We start from the raw sequence: 17,588 nt of genomic DNA, 5'->3' as shown, positions 1-17,588 counted from the left end.
CATTTTGGCCGGGCACAGTGGCTCACTTTGTAACCTGTAACCCCAGCACTTTGGTAGGCGAAGGTGGGCAGATCACCTGAGGTCAGAAGTTCGAGACCAGCCTGGGCAACATGGTGAAACCCTGTCTCTACTAAAAATACAAAAATTAGCTGGGTGTGGTGGCACACGCCTGTAGTGCCAGCTACTTGGGAGGCTGAGGCAGGGGAATGGCTTGAACCCAGGAGGTGGAGGTTGCAGTGAGCCAAGATTACGCCACTGCACTCCAGCCTATGTGACAGAGTGAGACTCTGTCTCAAAAACAAGATTCCATTTCTATGAAACGTCCAGAACAGGCATATTTCTAGAGACAGAAAGTAGATGTTGTGGTTGCCAGGGGCTGAGAGTGGGGAAAGGGGGAATGTGGATAATTGCTAATGAGTACGAGGCCTCTTTTAAGGGGGACAAGAATATTCTAAAATTAGATTGTGGTGATCGTGATGGTTGTGCAATCCTGAAAATATATTTTAAAAACATGGAGTTGTACACTTTAATGAGTAAGTTGTATGGTACAGAAATTATATCTCAATAAAGCTGTTATAAAAACCAAGAAAATAAATACGATCACAAATACCAATCTTATTGAAATCTAGTTAGCAAAAAATTTTTTAAATGTTATAGTATAGCAATATATGTGTCTTATCAGCATATTAAATCACAAAATCCAGTGGGGTCTATTAACCACCTTAATTTAAAACTAGTAATGAGAACAAATGCTATTTCAAGATATCTGAAACAACGCTAATGGCATGTGGAGACATCTGTAATTGCAATTGGTGACAGGGTCAGAGATATGGCTAACCCACACTGGTGACAGAGTCACAGACGTAGCTAACATACTGGTTTTGTTGCCTGCCTTCCTAATTAGAGGAAATGCTACATTTCAGGTAGGATTTATAAAAATAAAGATGGACTTTTCTCCCTACCCAAGAAAATCAACCCTTAAATCCTATGCACAGAGCCCTTGACGAGCTTTGGGCCCCAGAAGAACCCTTAGGCTGGATGGAACCATTTCTACATCATCATGGAGGTAAGAAAAGGGGCAGCTGGTTCCCTCTCTACCTCATTGTCTTAAGCGGCCGAAAAGGATTCTTAGACTGCCTCAGCTCCCACAGTTAAGGAATTTCAACCAGGAACAAAGATCCCAAAGTGAAATGTTAGAAAGGAGAAAATGACAGAAAACATCAGCCCCTCATACCAAGCCCTCAGAGCAGACGGACTGTGAACTGACTTTCATCACTTCCTGCTGTCTCTAAAGATGCTGACGGAGAGAGGCGAGTGTAGAAAGCTTGGATGAACATTTGAAGCCGGTGACCCTTGTTTTAGCTGACACACATCCCAACACCCCAACTCAAAAGATCCACCATGCCACATTTTCCAGGACAGACTCGATTTCCTGGTTCCTCTCCACCATCCCCATCCCCCTCAAAGGCACTTGTCCTCATCAGACCACAAGTCCCAACTGCGATTGGAAATACAGTCAGGCAGTCCCCTCCTCCCCTCTGAAGCTCTTCCCACCCTCAGACCCCCAGGAGTGGGTGCTGGCAGCCCTAGAGCTGCCTCGCTCAGGAACCAGCATGGACTGGCTGTTCCTGCCTCATGCTCCTCTAGCGAGCACATAAGGACAGAAGGCAGGCACCAGGGCCTCACAACACGCCCTGCTACCACCCACCAAACAGATGGCTCTGTCCAGGCTGGTGCTCGGGACATAGCTGATGGGGCAGAGAGTCGGGACAGACTGTAAGACCAGAGACCTCCCCTCCTCCATTTCTTTAGGCAAGACTGATGGTAAGATGTGATTTAAAGAGCAGGACTGATTACCAGCATAGCTGGAGAGGCCAGCAACTTGAAAATACACCCAATTCCCATTATTCACAGTAGCTATGTTCCATAGAGTTACCAGCAGATACTGAAGCAAGCAGCACTCCTAAAGGAAATGCAGAGTTAGGTTCCTGTAAACCTCGGGTTGCAACATTTTTGTCAACCAATCAATACATAAACTTGTTTTATGTGTTTTTCTATTTAAGACACCTTACTGAATAAACAGATGGTCCTCAACTTACAATGCGGTCATGTCCTGATAAACCCAAGGTAGGTTGAAAATATCCTATGTTGACAATGCATTCAATACACCTAACCTACCAAACACCATAGAGATATGTCTCAGCCTGTCTTCCACCTACCCAGAACGCTTACATTAGCCTACAGCTGGGCAAAATCATGAAATACAAAGCCTACTGTCTGATAGTGTTGAATATCTTATGAAATGTATAGACTATTGTACAGAAAGTGAAAAACAGAATGGTCCCATGGGTACTTGAAGGATGGTTTCTACTGAATGCATATCACTTTCACACTGTTGTAAAGTTGAAAAATCATAACTGGAATGAACCAACGTAAGTCAGAATTCATCTGTACAGTGTTGATTCGTTAACACTGAACCAGTGGCACTAGAACACAAACCTGAATACAGTTTATCAAACACACATCACTGCCTTCTTGCACTTGGAAACACTAGACAGCACTTTCAAACAGTGAAACCATGAAGAAAAAGCACAAAACATGAAAAACATGGCACTAAACAAATCACGAAAACCACACTCGTTTACAGCAAAAGGCTGAAACAAGATGGCAGAGCATCCTTTTCAGCTGGGAACAGGCTCGTCGGGTAACACATTTTTGCCGCTCTGCTGGTGTCTATGAGTTCTGATCGTGGGGTGACAAATTTTAGAGAGCAGGTGAATTTACAAATATGGAATCCACAAAAAATGAGGATCCACTGAACATGGTTTAAGGACCTGGCAAAGACCAAGGAGACTTACTGGGAAAACAGTCATTCATCAGCCTTAATGTGAATTAATCTGTACAAGGGCTCTTCACCTGGGGTGACAGAGGAGGCCCCTGGCAGCCACTGGAGCTTCAAGGGATAGCTCCTGGGGGAATATGTATACAAAGTTGTATTCAAAATTGTATGCAATCTTTTTCCTTTTTTTTTTTTTTTGACAGTCTCTCGCTGTGTTGCCCGGGCTGGAGTACAATGGCGCAATCTCAGCTCACTGCAACCTCTGCCTCCTGGGTTCAAGCAATTCTTCCACCTCAGCCACTCAAGTAGCTGGGATTATAGGCGCGCACCACCACACCCAGCTATTTTTTATAGTTTTAATAGGGAGAGCATTTCGCCACGTTGCCAGGCTGGTCTTGAACTCCTGACCTCAAGTGATCTGCCCGCCTCAGCCTTCCAAAGTGCTGAGATTACAGGCATGAGCCACTGTGCCCAGCCAAAATTGTATGCAAATTTTTGATATGTATTTTTATGGGGGCTAAAATCCCATTTTCAACAGAATCTCAAGAGGTCAGTGCCCCCCAAAAGGTTAAGAACCAGTTTAATGAATGAATACTTTCCCCAATGCTCACTTGAATTTGATTGCCTTTTCTCTGGGGAAGGGAGAGTGCAGAGTAACTTAAAGATAATCAATGAAATCATCAACCTCTGCGAGCAGCCGGAAGCCCCTCATCTTGAGGACTAAGCAGACTCTGCTGGCAGTGGGGTGGAGAGTTACAGAAAATGAAGTGCCTGGGATATTAGGTGCTCAGGATCACTTAGAAAAGTACTGGGAAGCCACTGTCCCACCTTCTCCATCGGCCTGCCTCAAAAGCTCAGAATGGTGGCAGAATAGCATATTAGTCTCCTTTCCTACTGCAACAAATGACTACACACACAGTGGCTTAAGCAGCACAGACTCATGACCTTACAGCTCTGCACTCAAAATTCTAAAATGGGTTTCGCTGGGCTGAAAGGAAGGTGTCAGCAGGCCTGCATCTGCTCTGAAGGCTGCAGGAGAGAATCCATTTCCTTGTCTCTTGCAGCTCCCAGAGGTTGCCTGTATTCCTTGGCTCTCGGCTCCTTCCTTCCTCTTCAAATTCAGCAATCGCGGCAATCAGATCCCTGCTTCCATCCTCACATTTCCTTCCCTCTCCCTGCCCGGCCTCCCTCTTCCAGCTTTTAAGGACCCTGTGAGTGCAATGGACTCATCCAGATCATCCAGGATAATGTCTCCTCTCAAGGTCCTGATCACATCTGCAAAGTCCTCCTGCCATGTTAAGTGCCACATTCACAGCCTGGGAAGGAGGACGTGGGCCTTCCAGCCCACAGGTCTCCTGCCTCTGCTCACACACTGATGAAGGGTGAGGAGAAGGAAGAGGCATCGTCTCCCCCAGCATCTGCTTGGGTGCAATGACAAACCCACTGGTGGGGCACTCGGACTCCCTCATACACCTATAGGTCCCTCCTGGGAGGTGGCCTATGAAACCCCAACTTCACAGGCAGAAGTAAAGCCATGTGCATTGCCAAATGTCTTCCCCCAGCCTTCAGGTACTACAGACAGGGCTGCAGAGAGGTAAATCAGCAGTTCTCAGTGCCCCATCTCAGTAGATAAGCTGATAAATGCAATAAAATAATTCCGACACCAAAAATACCTATTTCAACCCTAGCAGCTTTACAAAGCCTTGAAACAGAACCCGTATGCCCTGGTATGATCCAGTTCTGACTTTGTGAACCACAAAACAAGGAGGCCTTTGTGCATTCATTCAACTATGCAAATAAGGCTGACCAAATAAAACAAAATGACAGGAAATTGCTAAACAAAGTGTTGTGGCCAAATCCACACTTCAGGGGTGGGAAGATGACCCTGGGAGAAGCTACGCAAACAAAACTGACCCCTTGCCCTGGTGCATTACAGATGACAGGTGTGGACTTCACATGCCTGCCACTGGGAAAATTAAGCACAAGTAAAAACACGACTTTGTATCCTCATATTTTAAAAACAAACAAAACCCAACAGGACCACCTTGCGCCATTCCAATACTGTCAATTATTGACTCCTTGAGAAAGACAACTTTACCTCTGACTTATACAACGCAGGAGCCCAAAACAGGCCTCGACCACGGTGGACAGGAACATCACGAGAAGATGTTTCTCCACCATGAACAGACTCATTGTAAACAAACTGGGAGGCCCAGGCAGCAGAACTTCATTCTCTTCCAGGTCCAGAGGCCAGAGAGCTGAAATCCAGGCATCAGCAGGCCTCCTCTGATACCTGGAGCCGGGGCCTCCTTATCTGGTCCTGTGTCTTGTGTTTGCTGCTTGTCCTGTCCTTGGCGTTCCTTGGCTTATGACTTCCTCACTCCAGGCCCTTCCTCGGTCGTTACATGGCAATTCTCTCCCCATATGTCCCCTCATTGTTATGTAGCCATCCTCTCCCCACGTGGTGTCCCCCAATTGTCACATGGCCATCCTCTCAAGTGTCCCCCCACCATTATGTGGCCATTCTCTCCCTGCATGTCCCCCTATCATCACGTGGCCATCCCCTCCCCACATGTCCTGTCATCCCAAGGCCATCCTCTCCCCACGTGTCCCCTGTCATCACAAGGCCATCCTCTCTCGGGATCCCCCTGTTGTCACGAGGCCATCCTCTCCTGGCATCCCCCTGTTGTCACGTGGCCATCCTCTCCCCACATGTCCCTCCATTGTCACGTGGCCATCTTAGACCAGCAGTCACACTGGATTAAGGGCCCACCCTACTCCAGTATAACCTCATCTCAATGTTACAACTGCAACGACCCTATCTCCAAATAAGATCCCCTTCTGAGGTCCCGGGGGTTAGGCTTCAACATATCCTTTCAGAGGACACAATTCAGCCCAAACACTTGGTCATCTTTTCACTTGGTGGGCCCGTCCTTTTCAAGCCTGACTGCCCCATCGACGTCTCTCCAGGAAGCTTCCTTTCTTCCTGCAGTGCCTTCACCTCCAAGTCCTCCCCTGACCCTTCTGATGTATCAGGAGCATGCACCCCACCCCAGGAGGCAGGGGCCTGGCAGCCTGACTGCCTACCTCCAGCACTCCCAGAGGCCTGGCTTCCCAAGAGGCTGGTTCCAGAGTCACCCCACACCCTACTTGCTCCCAAACAACTGTATTTTCTCAATTAGGTTTGAAGGAAGAAGAAATCCTTTTTGCTCTCCAAAATGGAGGTGACAACATAGATGTCTACATATACCAGGAAGGTAACAAATGAAGATGGCCAGGCATGGTGGCTCGCACCTGTAATGCTAGCACTTTGGGAGGCCAGGGCAGGAGGACTGCTTCAGCCCAGGAGTTCAAGACCAGCCTGGGCAACACAGTGAGACTCCATCCCTACGAATATTTTTTAAAAAGGAACCAGGCATGGTGGTGGGAACCTGTGGTCCCAGCTACTTGGGAGGCTGAGACAGCAGGATTGCTTGAGCTCAGGACGTCGAGGCTGCAGTGAGCTGTGATTGTACCACTACCCTGTCTCAAAAACAAACAACAATAACAAAATGAAGCTGCTGGAAGGGCTTTGGGTGAGCAGAGAACACACAACTGCCATTAGCTGGTGAGCAGCTGCTGCAGCTGCCAGTCATGCCCACCAGCCCAGTGCTGCCAGGCTGCAGCATTTCCAGGAGACAGGGCACTCCAGACCTTCCAGTGCTGGCAACCATCCCCATTTATTTTAAGCACTGCGTGGCTGGAAGCACACCTCTGCAGACTGGATTTGGCCTGCCCATTTGCAACTTCCATCCCCTCTTTCTTGATAATCTCAGAAATAGACAGACTCTTCCTGTCTCCCACGCTTTTAGTTGCATTTCCTGTAAGTTTTCCTACATGAGAATGTCTTTGTTTCCCCTCTGGCTGGCCACGAATTTCTGGCCTTTTGAGGAAAGCCCTCCCTTCTACCTCCTCAGCCCCCTTCCTCGACTCCTCTTGCCAGATTTTTAGCCGTCAGCTCTGTGGACACATCTTCGTGCCTTCTGTGGCTGGCACCCTTCCAGGCACAGAGACACTGAAGTGAACCAAACAGATGGAAACCATCCAGCATTTCGCAGTGGCCAAGAGGAACAGGAGGAATGAATGGATGAGTGATGGCAGGGGTGCAGACCGAGGTGGGGTGGGAGGCTGGGGTGGGGGCACTGCCGAGGCACAGCCAGGAAGGGGCGGGCGCTGCTCAAGCTTCCTGCCAGGGCAGACAGATAAGATCAATAAGTGCAATATAGACAGTGACAGGAGCGGAGCAGAAAAAGTGAGCAGGGAGTAGGGTATGAATAGTGAGGCAGGGGAAGTGACATTTTAGATGGTGTCGTCTGAGAAGGCCTCATTGCAAGGGTGACATCCAAATGCGGACCTGAAGGAAGCCAGAGAGATGGCCGCGTGGAGAGTGGAGGAGTACTGTAGGCCCAGAAGGGCATGTGCAGAGGTCCTCAGCAGAAGCACTCCTGGCCTGTGCAAGCCCCGGCGAGGCGGGCAGTGTGACCGAAGGTTCATGGAGGAAGTGGAGTGGGGAACACGCCGCACGGAACTTTGAGGTCACAAAAAGGTTTTGGGTGTCACTCTGAGTGCCACTGCAGGGGTCTAGGGATCATCCTGGCTGCTCTGTTGAGAACTGACTCTAGAGGAACAAGGAGAGAAGGAAGGAGACCAGTTAGGAGGTGCTAGTGCCACCTGGGCAAGAGAGGACTCTAGCTTGAGCCAGGGCGCAGCAATGGAAGAGCTGAAGAGCAGTCCAATTCTGGAGACAGACAGACACACACACACACACACACACACACACACACACACACACACACGTGCTTTTTAGTTGCGGAACTTTCCAAAGAAAAGTAGGGTGACATAATAAACCCTTGTACCCTCATTACCATGTACCCACCAGCTCCACCTTCTCCCAGCCCACGCCCAGGCTACCCACTCTCCTATACCTTAGATCAGCTCAACTCGAAAGGGGCTCCTCAGACCAGCAGCACCAAGCACTAGAAACACGAGTTACGGGGCCCACCCCAGGCCTTGTGAATCAGAAGCTCTGGGCTCAAGACCTAGAAAGCTGTTTTAATGAGCCCTCCAGAGGACTTGAATGCATGCCAAAGCTTGAGAAGCACTGCCCTAGGTTATTTTGAGTAAATTCCAGGCATCATATTATTGCATCTATAAATATTTCAGTAAGACTTCGGAAAAGATAAGAGCTCTTTTAAAAAACACAACCATGGCCAGATGTGGTGGCTCATGCCTGTAATCCCAGCACTTTGGGAGGCCAAGGGGAACGGATCACCTGAGGTCAGGAGTTCAAGACCAGCCTGGCCAACATGGTGAAACCCCATGTTGCTCCCCACAATGGAGGTGACAAAGCAGATGTCTACACACACTGGGCAGATAACAAGTGAAGCTAGCTAGGCATGGTATCTCCCTCCCTGCAATCCCAGCACTTTAGGAGGCCAGGGCAGGAAGATTGGTTGAGCCCAGGAGTTTAAGACAAGACTGTTTAACACAGTGAGACTCCGTCCCTATAAAAATTTTTTTAAAATTAGCCAGGTGTGGTGGTGGGAGCCTGCGGTCCCAGCTACTTGGGAGGCTGAGACAGGAGGATTGCTTGAGCCCAAGGAGTCAAGACTACAGTGAGCTGTGATCACACCACTACCCTGTTTTTAGTCTCTACTAAAAATACAAAAATTAGCCAGGTGGGGTGGTACATGCCTGCAATTCCAGCTACTCAGGAGGCTGAGGCAGGAAAATTGCTTAAACCTGGGGGGCGGAGGTTGCCGTGAGCCAAGATCGCACCACTGCACTCCAGCCTGGGTGACAAGAGCAAAACTCCGTCTGAAAAAACAAAACACAACCGCAATACCATTATCACATCTAAAAAAGTTACCAGCAATTCCTCAACATCGTCACATATCTGGGTATATTTTGAAGGTGGAACCATGGACAGATTGGCTATGGGATATGAGAGAAAGACAGGGTTCAAGGATGATGCCATGTTCATTGCCTGAACAATGGAAGGGATGGAGTGGCCCTGGCGTGACAGCAAAGACTGAGAGGACAGGTCTGGGCAGAGCATCGGCTGGGACCAGACATGACGTGGCTCTGTTGCAGCCCCTCGTGGAGGCTGACAACAGAGCTCTGCAAGTCTGGAGTCCAGCAGAGGAGTCTGGTTGGAAAGATCCCCCAGGCGTCCCAGCAGACAGAGTTATTTACAATCATGGGGCTGGGTGTGGTGGCTCCCGCCTCTAATCCCAGCACTTTGGGAGGCTGAGATGGGAGGATCACTTGAGCTCAGGAGTTCGAGAACAACCTGGGCAACATAAGGAGACTCCATCTCTAAAAATATAATAAAAAATATTAGTTGGGCAAGGTGTGCACACCTGTGGTCTCAGCTTCTTGGGAGGCTGAGGTGAGAGGATCATCTGAACCTGGCAGGTGGAGGCTGCAGCGAGCCATGATTGCGCCACTGCAATCCAGCCTGGTTGACAGACACTGTCTCAAAAATAAACAGATCGGTGCCGTGGCTCATGCCTGTAATCCCAGCACTTTGGGAGGCTGAGGTGAGCGGATCACCTGAGGTTAGGAGTTCAAGACCAACCTGGCCAACATGGTGAAACCCCACCTCCACTAAAAATACAAAATTTAGCTGGGTGTGGTGGCACGTGCCTGTAATCACAGCTACTTGGGAGGCTGAGGCAGGAGAATCACTTGAACCCAGGAGGCGAAGGTTGCAGTGAGCCGAGATTGCACCACTGCACTCCAGCCAGGGAGACAGAGCAAGACTCCGTCTCAAACAACAACAACAAAAATTAGCTGGGAGTGTGGTGTGCACCTGTAATCCCAGCAATAAAATAAAATAAAATAATCATGAGGTTGGAGGGGATCCCCTAGGGAGTGAGTGGAGGGCACCGACTTCTGGGTGCAGCACATTTGAAGGTCAGGGTGGACTGAGAAGTGACCAAGAAGATATAAGAAAACCCAGCAGTGCGTGCCATCCTGGTGGCCAGGAGAAGAAAGCGTTTCAAGGAAGCAAGAGCGGTCAGCAGGTCAGAGGCTGCTTCTGCATCTATAATCTGAGGACTGAGAATTGGTCACTTGAGTTAGATGTTGGCCACTCAGAGAAGAACAGTTTCAGTAAAGTTGAGGGGCAAAAACCTGAATGGGAAGGGAGAGAGAAAATGGAGACAGTGGCGACAGATGATTCTCTGAGGAATTTCCTGTGTGCGCATGCATTGTGTGCATGGATCGTGTGTGTGTGCATACGTGTGTGCATGTGTGTGCGCATGTATGTGTGTGCATGTGCATATGTGCATGTGTGTGTGTGTGGAGAGCAGAGAAATGGAGAGGCTGCTGGAGAGGGAAGTGGGTCAAAAGATTTCTCTAGGACAGGGGCATTTACACCAAGCTTTTGTGCTGGCAGAAATGAGCCAGGAGAGAGGTGAGGACTGATGCAGCTGAGAGGTCAGGATGGATGTGGCAGGAGCCGGGAGCTCCAAAAGCCATGCCCTGGAGCAGGCCATGGGCATCTGCACACAGGTAGTGCTGGCCTGAAATGCAGACAGTGCACTGCGGGGAGCAGGTGGGAAGGGGGACAGACATGGTGGGCGGGTAGTGGTGGTGCAGGGAGCCAGTGGGAATTCTCTTCCAGTGGCTTCAAATTTTGGGGTGGAATGAGAGAGGACGAGGCCGTCAGCTGAGAGTGAGGATGGGGAGGAGGCACGGCAGAGCTGAGGAAAGGGGAGGGTGGAGTGGCCATCCGGGAGGGTGGGGGAGTGGACAGAGCACAGAAACGCAAGTGAAAGGCCCACCTTGGCTCAGGGGTTGTGACCTGATGGTAAGCTCTGCCCGTGTGGTAGTGGGGCATCTCCAGAAACTTCTACTGCACAGGGGCTGGTGCAGGTGTGGAGTGCAGGATGTAACCAGGGCTGAGGTTTCACCAGGTGGGGAGGACCCAGCAAGAGAAGGGCAGGTGGGGAGGGTGAGTGCAAGGCAGGGCTGGTCACTGACATGGCAAAGAGGGAAGGTGTGAGACAGGCGAGGGGCTATAAGAAGGCCAGGGGTTCTAAGGGTCGCCATCCCAGTGGGGTCAAAGATCACTGGGGGCCGGGCATGGTGGCTCACGCCTCTAATCCCAGCACTTTGGAAGGCCAAGGCGGGTGGATCACGAGGTCAGGAGATCAAGACCATCCTGGCTAACACGGTGAAACCCCGTCTGTATTAAAAATACAAAAAAATTAGCCGGGCGTGGTTGTGGGTGCCTGTAGTCCCAGCTACTAGGGAGGCTGAGGCAGGAGAACGGTGTGAACCTGGGAGGCGGAGCTTGCAGTGAGCCAAGATCACACCACTGCACTCCAGCCTGGGCAACAGAGCAAGACTCTGTCTCAAAAAAAAAAAAAAAAAAAAAAAAAAGTCACTGGGACTGGGAATTGCAGGATGAGTGACATGGTGAAAGTGGAAAATGAAGAGTGGGATGTTTGAGACAGATGCTGGAGGGGTCAGGGGCGTGGCGTGGGAGCGAGTGGCTGCAGGGTGGGGTCACTCACTGGAGGAGAGGGGGCCAAGGTCCTCCGAAGGATCAACGACGTGGCCACTGAAGACACCAAGAACAAGTGCTGGACTCATAGTGAGAAATGACAGCGAGAAAGAGGAAAAACTCACCAAGGAACCAGGCAACTGCCAAAACGAGGGGCAGTGAGGGACGCAGTCTCGTGGTGTTACTGGAAAGGGGTCCCGATCCAGACCCCAAGAGAGTTCTTAGATACATGCAAGAGAGAATTCAGGGCGAGTCCATAAAGTGAAAGCAAGTTGATGAGGAAAGTCAAGGAATAGAAGAATGGCTGCTCTATAGGCGGAGCAGCAGCATGAGCTGCTGGTTGCCCATTTGTATGATTATTTCTGGGTTACATGCTAAATAAGGGGTAGATTATTCATTTCTGGGAAAGGGGTAGGCAATTCCCAGGAACTGAGGGTTCTTCCCCTTTTTAGAGCATATAGGGTACCTTCCTGGTTTTGCCATGGCATTTGTAAACTGTCATGCTGCTGGCGTGAGTGTCTCTTAGCATGCTAATACACTATAATTAGCATATAATGAGCAGTGAGTATAGCCAGATGTCACTTTCATTGCCATCTTGGTTTTGGTGGGTTTTGGCCAGCTTCTTTACCACAATCTGTTTTAGCAGTAAGGCCTTTATGACCTGTATCTTGTGCTGACCTCTTATCTCATCCTGTGGCTAAGAATGCCTAACCTCCTGGGAATGCAGCCCAGCAGGTCTCAGACCCATTTTACCCAGCCCCTATTCAAGATGGAGTCGCTCTGGTTCGTATGCCTCTGATAATGATGTGTGGGGTCAAGGGTTAACTGAGCTGGTTCCCGTTCGGCAAGAGAATTTGATCGTGGGTTGACTTTCTAGTCCTGTTTCCCTGGTAACCTGAGAAAGTTGTCTATGCTACTCGAACAACATGGCTTATGATAAAAATAAATAATGATGGGGCTTGTGGAAGCTTAAGGAAGAGGCTTATCCTTGGAGCAGGCTGGGGAACTCCCCGTCTCCAGCCCCAGTGGTCCAAGGGTGTGGAAGAGAAACAGCCACCGCTTGAGAGGCTCCCAAGGAAACTGTGGTTTGTCCCACAGCACAGCAAATGTGGCTCGTGGATTCTGGGTCCCAAAACAGAGCTCCGTGGGTCAGACCATCCCGAGGCAGAGGCTGGTCTCAGTGGGAGCGGCCATGCACTGCTCTGCGTGAGAGCTCTGGTCACCCAGAGCCAGTCCAGCTCAGTAACCAAGCAAACCACATGCTCTTCTTTCTTGAATAATATTTTCCGCAATAACACGCCTTAAGGAAATGCCAACGAAGCCCGGCCCACAGGTCAGAAAAATAAGGAGGTCATTTAACAATGCAGACAGCCCGAGACTGAGGTAGCATTTGTGGCCACATTCTTGGACACGACATGAAACTATCTTCTTGTATTTCAGGGTCTCAAGAGGCCAAAGTCTCCTTCATGAGCTCAGTTCTGACTGGCTGGTGGCTGCTCCTTCCAGAGTTATCAGTTTTGGAGCTGAAGCAGCTCTTCGGAAAGACAATGGTTTTCCCAAGACAGAGCAAGGCTGCAGCTGGTTGCTAAGCAAAGGGGGATCAAAACATCTGTCTGAAACAGAAGCTGCGAGCCAAGACAAAGCCAACTGGCAGACACACATCAGCCCGCTAAAGGACTCTCCTGTCCTCACACTGCTGCTCCCTCACCAAAAAGTCCAGGCCACATGAAAGTGCCACGGAGTGAGGGGGACACTCAGAATACATCACCCTCAGCAAATGCACCACCTCCCACCAACACCATGCCCACATCACAACCCAGCCATAGAAATTACAAGAAAGTTTGGTTTCCTGCAGTCAGAGCCAGAAACCCATCTGTGGGGAGGGTAGGTCCTCCCCCTCCCCCAGCACTTTCCACACCCCTCCCTGCACTGAGCCATGGCCAAAGAGGGAGGCCAGCTCCCCTAACAAGAGGGCTTGAGCACAGCACTGGCCACTGAGTCTGTGTAGTTGAGTTTTTTTCCTTAAAAATAAGAAATTCAGGAAAACAGTTTGCACCTTAAAAAGCCAGGCCCAGTGCCAGACATGCCTCGGGCAGAGCCAGTGACAGGGCCCAGCACAATGGGCAGTTCCTTACACTTCAGGATGAGGCAGAATAGGTGGGGCTGGGCTGTGTTTTCACTGGGCCTGGTAGCCCCTGATCCTCCTACCCAACAGGGAACAAGAAAGAAGCACAAAAATACCCATTTCTCTCCAAGTGTGTGCACCTTCTCTTTCAACAAGAGGGAGGGGTGGAGCAATGTTTCCTAGCCGCCAGGGAAGTCCTGGAGTGGGGCTTCCATGCCGCACTGCCTCGCACAATCACCCCTAATTAGGTCCTAACAAATTAGGTCCTGCGGCTGCAGGTTCTGATTCTGGCTACTCTTCCAGTTTCTTCACTCACTTCTTCCTGAACCTGCCAAACCAGTTCCTCGGTTGCTCCCCAGCTCTTCTTCCTCTCAGGTGATTCCTCTTGGGAAGGCTCCTCCCACCTCAGGGCCGCCTCCCTATTTCCACATGAACATGAACACACTCACACATACTCCTCTAGAAGCCATGTGGTGCGACCCATGTATGCCTCCTTTTGCTACATGAGATCCAGGAAGGAGCACGGCTTTGGGAACTGAGGGAGCCGGAGCAGGGAAGCCACACACCCTATCACACTTCAATTTCACCACTCAACAAAGGGTCTAGATGCCCACTGTGTGCCAGGCATGGTTCTAGGCTTTGGAGAAAAACAGGCAGTGAGGATGGAATATGATGAGAACAGAGTGTAAGAGAAGCCAAGTGAAGAAAATGCTTCATCTGGGGGATGCTGTTGGATGGAAGACTGAGCAGCCAGAAGTTCCTGGAGGCCTTGAAGAGAGGTTTCAGAAGAGTGGGAGGACAGAGCCTGGCTGGAGCCACTTCAAGGGAGACTGGGAAGAGGGAAGGTGTGTAGACAACCTCGTTGCATGGGAAAACCAAGAGATGAGGTGGGGGCCAGGGTCAAGAGAGGGTTTCTTAATGTGAGCTATGACAGCCTGTTGGTATAATGGTGCAAATGACCGAGTTAGGAAAGAAAGGAGGAAACTGCAGCAGTGAGGTCTTAAAAGATGAGAGGGGTCAGGGTCAGTGGATGGGGGGAAGAGCCTGGGAGGCTGTCCACTGTACCAGAGCCAGGGAGTAGGTGCGGGGGCTGTTGAAAGTTCTTAGCTACCTTCAGCCGGGCACGGTGGCTCAAGCCTGTAATCCCAGCACTTTGGGAGGCCAAGGCGGGCAGATCACGAGGTCAGAAGCTCGAGACCAGCCTGGCCAACATGATGAAACCCCATCTCTACTAAAAATACAAAAAAATTAGCCGGGTGTGGTGGCGGGCGCCTGTAGTCCCAGCTACTTGGGAGGCTGAGGCAGGAGAATCACTTGAACCCAGGATGTAGAGGTTGCAGTGAGCCGAGATCACACTACTGCACTCCAGCCTGGGGGACAAGAGCCAGACTCCATCTCAAAAAAAAAAAAAAAAGTTCTTAGTTACCTTCATTTTCCCAGTGAAATAGGAAGCAAAATCATCAGGTGTGAGGGGGATGAGATGTGAAAGGCTTGAGGAGATGTGAAATAGTCATCCTGGAGGCCAGATGGCTGCGGAAATGCAGGAAGATTTTTTGATTCCGCACAGCCCTGGAAATCCTTTATGAAGTCTCACAGAACAGTCAAGATTGATGTTTTTCTCCGGCCACATTCAGCAACACAAGTACATGCAGGGTACAGAGGAGGGAGGGGAGGGCTAGAGTCACTAAGAGCTGGGGATGCCGCCGATAGGTGTGCAGGAGAGGGAACAGGGCAGAGAGGACGGCGAGTGAGAGGCCAACAGAACAGGCTCTCCGCGACCTCACCCAGACAGGGACAGAGGAGGGGTAGAAAGACGCAGTGAGCAGGGAACTCAGCTCCTTAATGAATGGAGAGGTGTGGCCAAGGAGGAAGATGGATTCCAGACGGTCCCTCCTACAGAGGGAAGAGGAGCCGTGGCCTGAAGGAGCACTTCGGGACAGGGACAGGGTGCCTACTCCGCCTCCACCACCACTCCCAAGGACAGCAGAGCAGAGTGGTCTCAAGAGAAGGCCCAGCTTGGGGGGAGCGCGTGCTGTAAGGGAACCGTTGAAAGAAGAGGCCGACCATGGTGCGGGTAGGTCAGGGGTGGCGGGGGTTGTGTTTATTGAAGACACAGTTCCAGAAGGCTGGGGGGTGGGGGGAAGAGTTGATCAACCTTCTAAAAGTCAGCTCCTACTCCATATTTCAATCCAGACTCTAGAAAACAGGCCAGAATTCATTTTTCAGGACTCTCTATTTGTTGTTGTTTGGCGAGAAATGAGCATGGGTTAGGGACCCGCTGGGACCCGTTTGCTCACCTGGGTTAGAGGGGCTACAAGATGGCCTGCTGAGCCCCAGGCTCCCAGGACCCTCTGAACACCAGGACACGTGGTCCAAGAAAGATGAAGGAACAAACAGCCAAATCCAGCTCTGAGTAAACACACTGATTCTGCTTCCTTATTCACAGCCCCACACGTGGCGCATCTCAGGCACATACGGTTTGTGACTCTCTGGCCTTCTCCATACGTGCCTGCTCTTATGTACAGAGGCCCTGCCTATCACCAGGGGAAAACATCATGCTATTTTTTACAAAAGGGCAGAAGAAACCTTCTCAAGTGACCCTAGTTACCGTCATGCCGTGGATTTGGAAACGACTTCCTCCACGTTACCAATGGCTTTTTGTACCTAGAATTAGCTCCTGCCTCAAAAAAAAAAAAAAAAAGAAGGCTTTTGGCTTGGTGAGAACCTGGCCCCAGAATCTTCATCACATCATCACCGGGATTCCCAAACTGCATGCCGAGGTGCACTCCTGGACCATAAGCTGTCGTGCTGTGTGCTGTGAACAAAAGGTCAAACGTGTGTGAAAAACACTGGCCTGAACAGGGCTTGAAATCTGTCATCCACTAACAGGAGCTGCACGGCTCCAAAGAGAACAGGTCTCTCAGTCACCTGCACGTGACAGCTTTCTGCTCCAGGGCGCCTCCTTGGGGAAGCCTGCTTCACAGAACGAACACTGCCTGCCCGGGATGCCTGCCCTGACTCCTGCCAGGGGGCTTCCTTGCCCTCCCCAACCCTGGCCTTTTGAGGCAGGATGCCTTAGCCACCACCTGCCCCAATTGCTGAACACCATGGCCCCCTTACTACCTCTTGCCACTCCGGGTCCTGCACCAGGCTGTTGTCCGCCTCAAGCACCTGAGCCCCACCTGGATGTTCCCAGCCCTGAGCTTGGCTCCCTGGGCCTGTGTCTCAAGGTCTCAGCTGGAAGCTACACAGCGGTGCTCCCTAGAGGGCAGGCTCAATCTGGGCTTGTCTGGAAGCCCATAGGACTGGCTCAGAGCCTGTACAGAGACAACCAAACATCCCATGGGAAAAAGGTCAGCAGGCTAAGGGGAGGGAGACAGGTGCCAGGGCATGGCTGTGAAGCCAGGAGCTGGGGTAACTGAGCAGAGTGCGCTGCCTGCCACCTGGGGCCTGAGCTCCATGCCTGAATCACAGGGGGAGGTGGCAGGAGAGTGGGGCTGGAGACGAGGCAAGCAGCCCTCACCCACCCAACAGTGACCATGTGCAAATGGCCGTGCTGGGCAGAGCCGGCCACACTGGCTCCATTGTTTCGGTCATTTGTATTTTTCCTTTGGAGAATTGCTCATTATATCCTTTGCCAATTTCTCTGTTGAACTATTTGTGCTTCTTCTTCATGATCTATAGGAGTTCTTTTATATGCTATGATCATCCATCTTTGGCCTTTTTCTATGTTACAAAAGGCTGCACAAACTTTCCTTCTGGGCTGTTGCTTGTCTTTTCACTACGTTTATGGTGTCTTTTGATATACTAGAGTTTTCCATTTTTATGTAGTCAAATCTATCATTCGGACACAGGCGGAATGGGAGGCAGGGGTCCTGGGATGCAAACGCTCTCTCTCCAGATCTGCGCGCTGGCTATGCGGGTGTGTTCACTGGGTGCAGATTCATGGAGCTCAATGCTTCGAGTGTTCATTTTTCTCTGTGTATGTTACACTTCAATAAAAATATTTCTTACATCTGTCAGGTTTATTTCCTTTATGACTTCTGAGTTTGATGCTTTCCTTAGAACAT

General features: G+C 50.4%; 1 protein-coding gene across 3 annotated transcripts in view; it reads right to left on the bottom strand.

Annotated features, from left to right (window-relative positions):
* The window catches only part of SYNJ2 (synaptojanin 2), a 114,219-nt gene that overhangs the window by 79,745 nt on the left and 16,886 nt on the right, over positions 1-17,588 (bottom strand). The window lies entirely within an intron of this gene.

This window comes from Hylobates moloch, unplaced genomic scaffold (assembly GCF_009828535.3).
Source record: "Hylobates moloch isolate HMO894 unplaced genomic scaffold, HMol_V3 SCAFFOLD_2, whole genome shotgun sequence".
Taxonomy (NCBI): domain Eukaryota; kingdom Metazoa; phylum Chordata; class Mammalia; order Primates; family Hylobatidae; genus Hylobates; species Hylobates moloch.
Note: the sequence above shows the minus strand (reverse complement) of the source record. Positions and strands in the feature narration are given on the sequence as shown.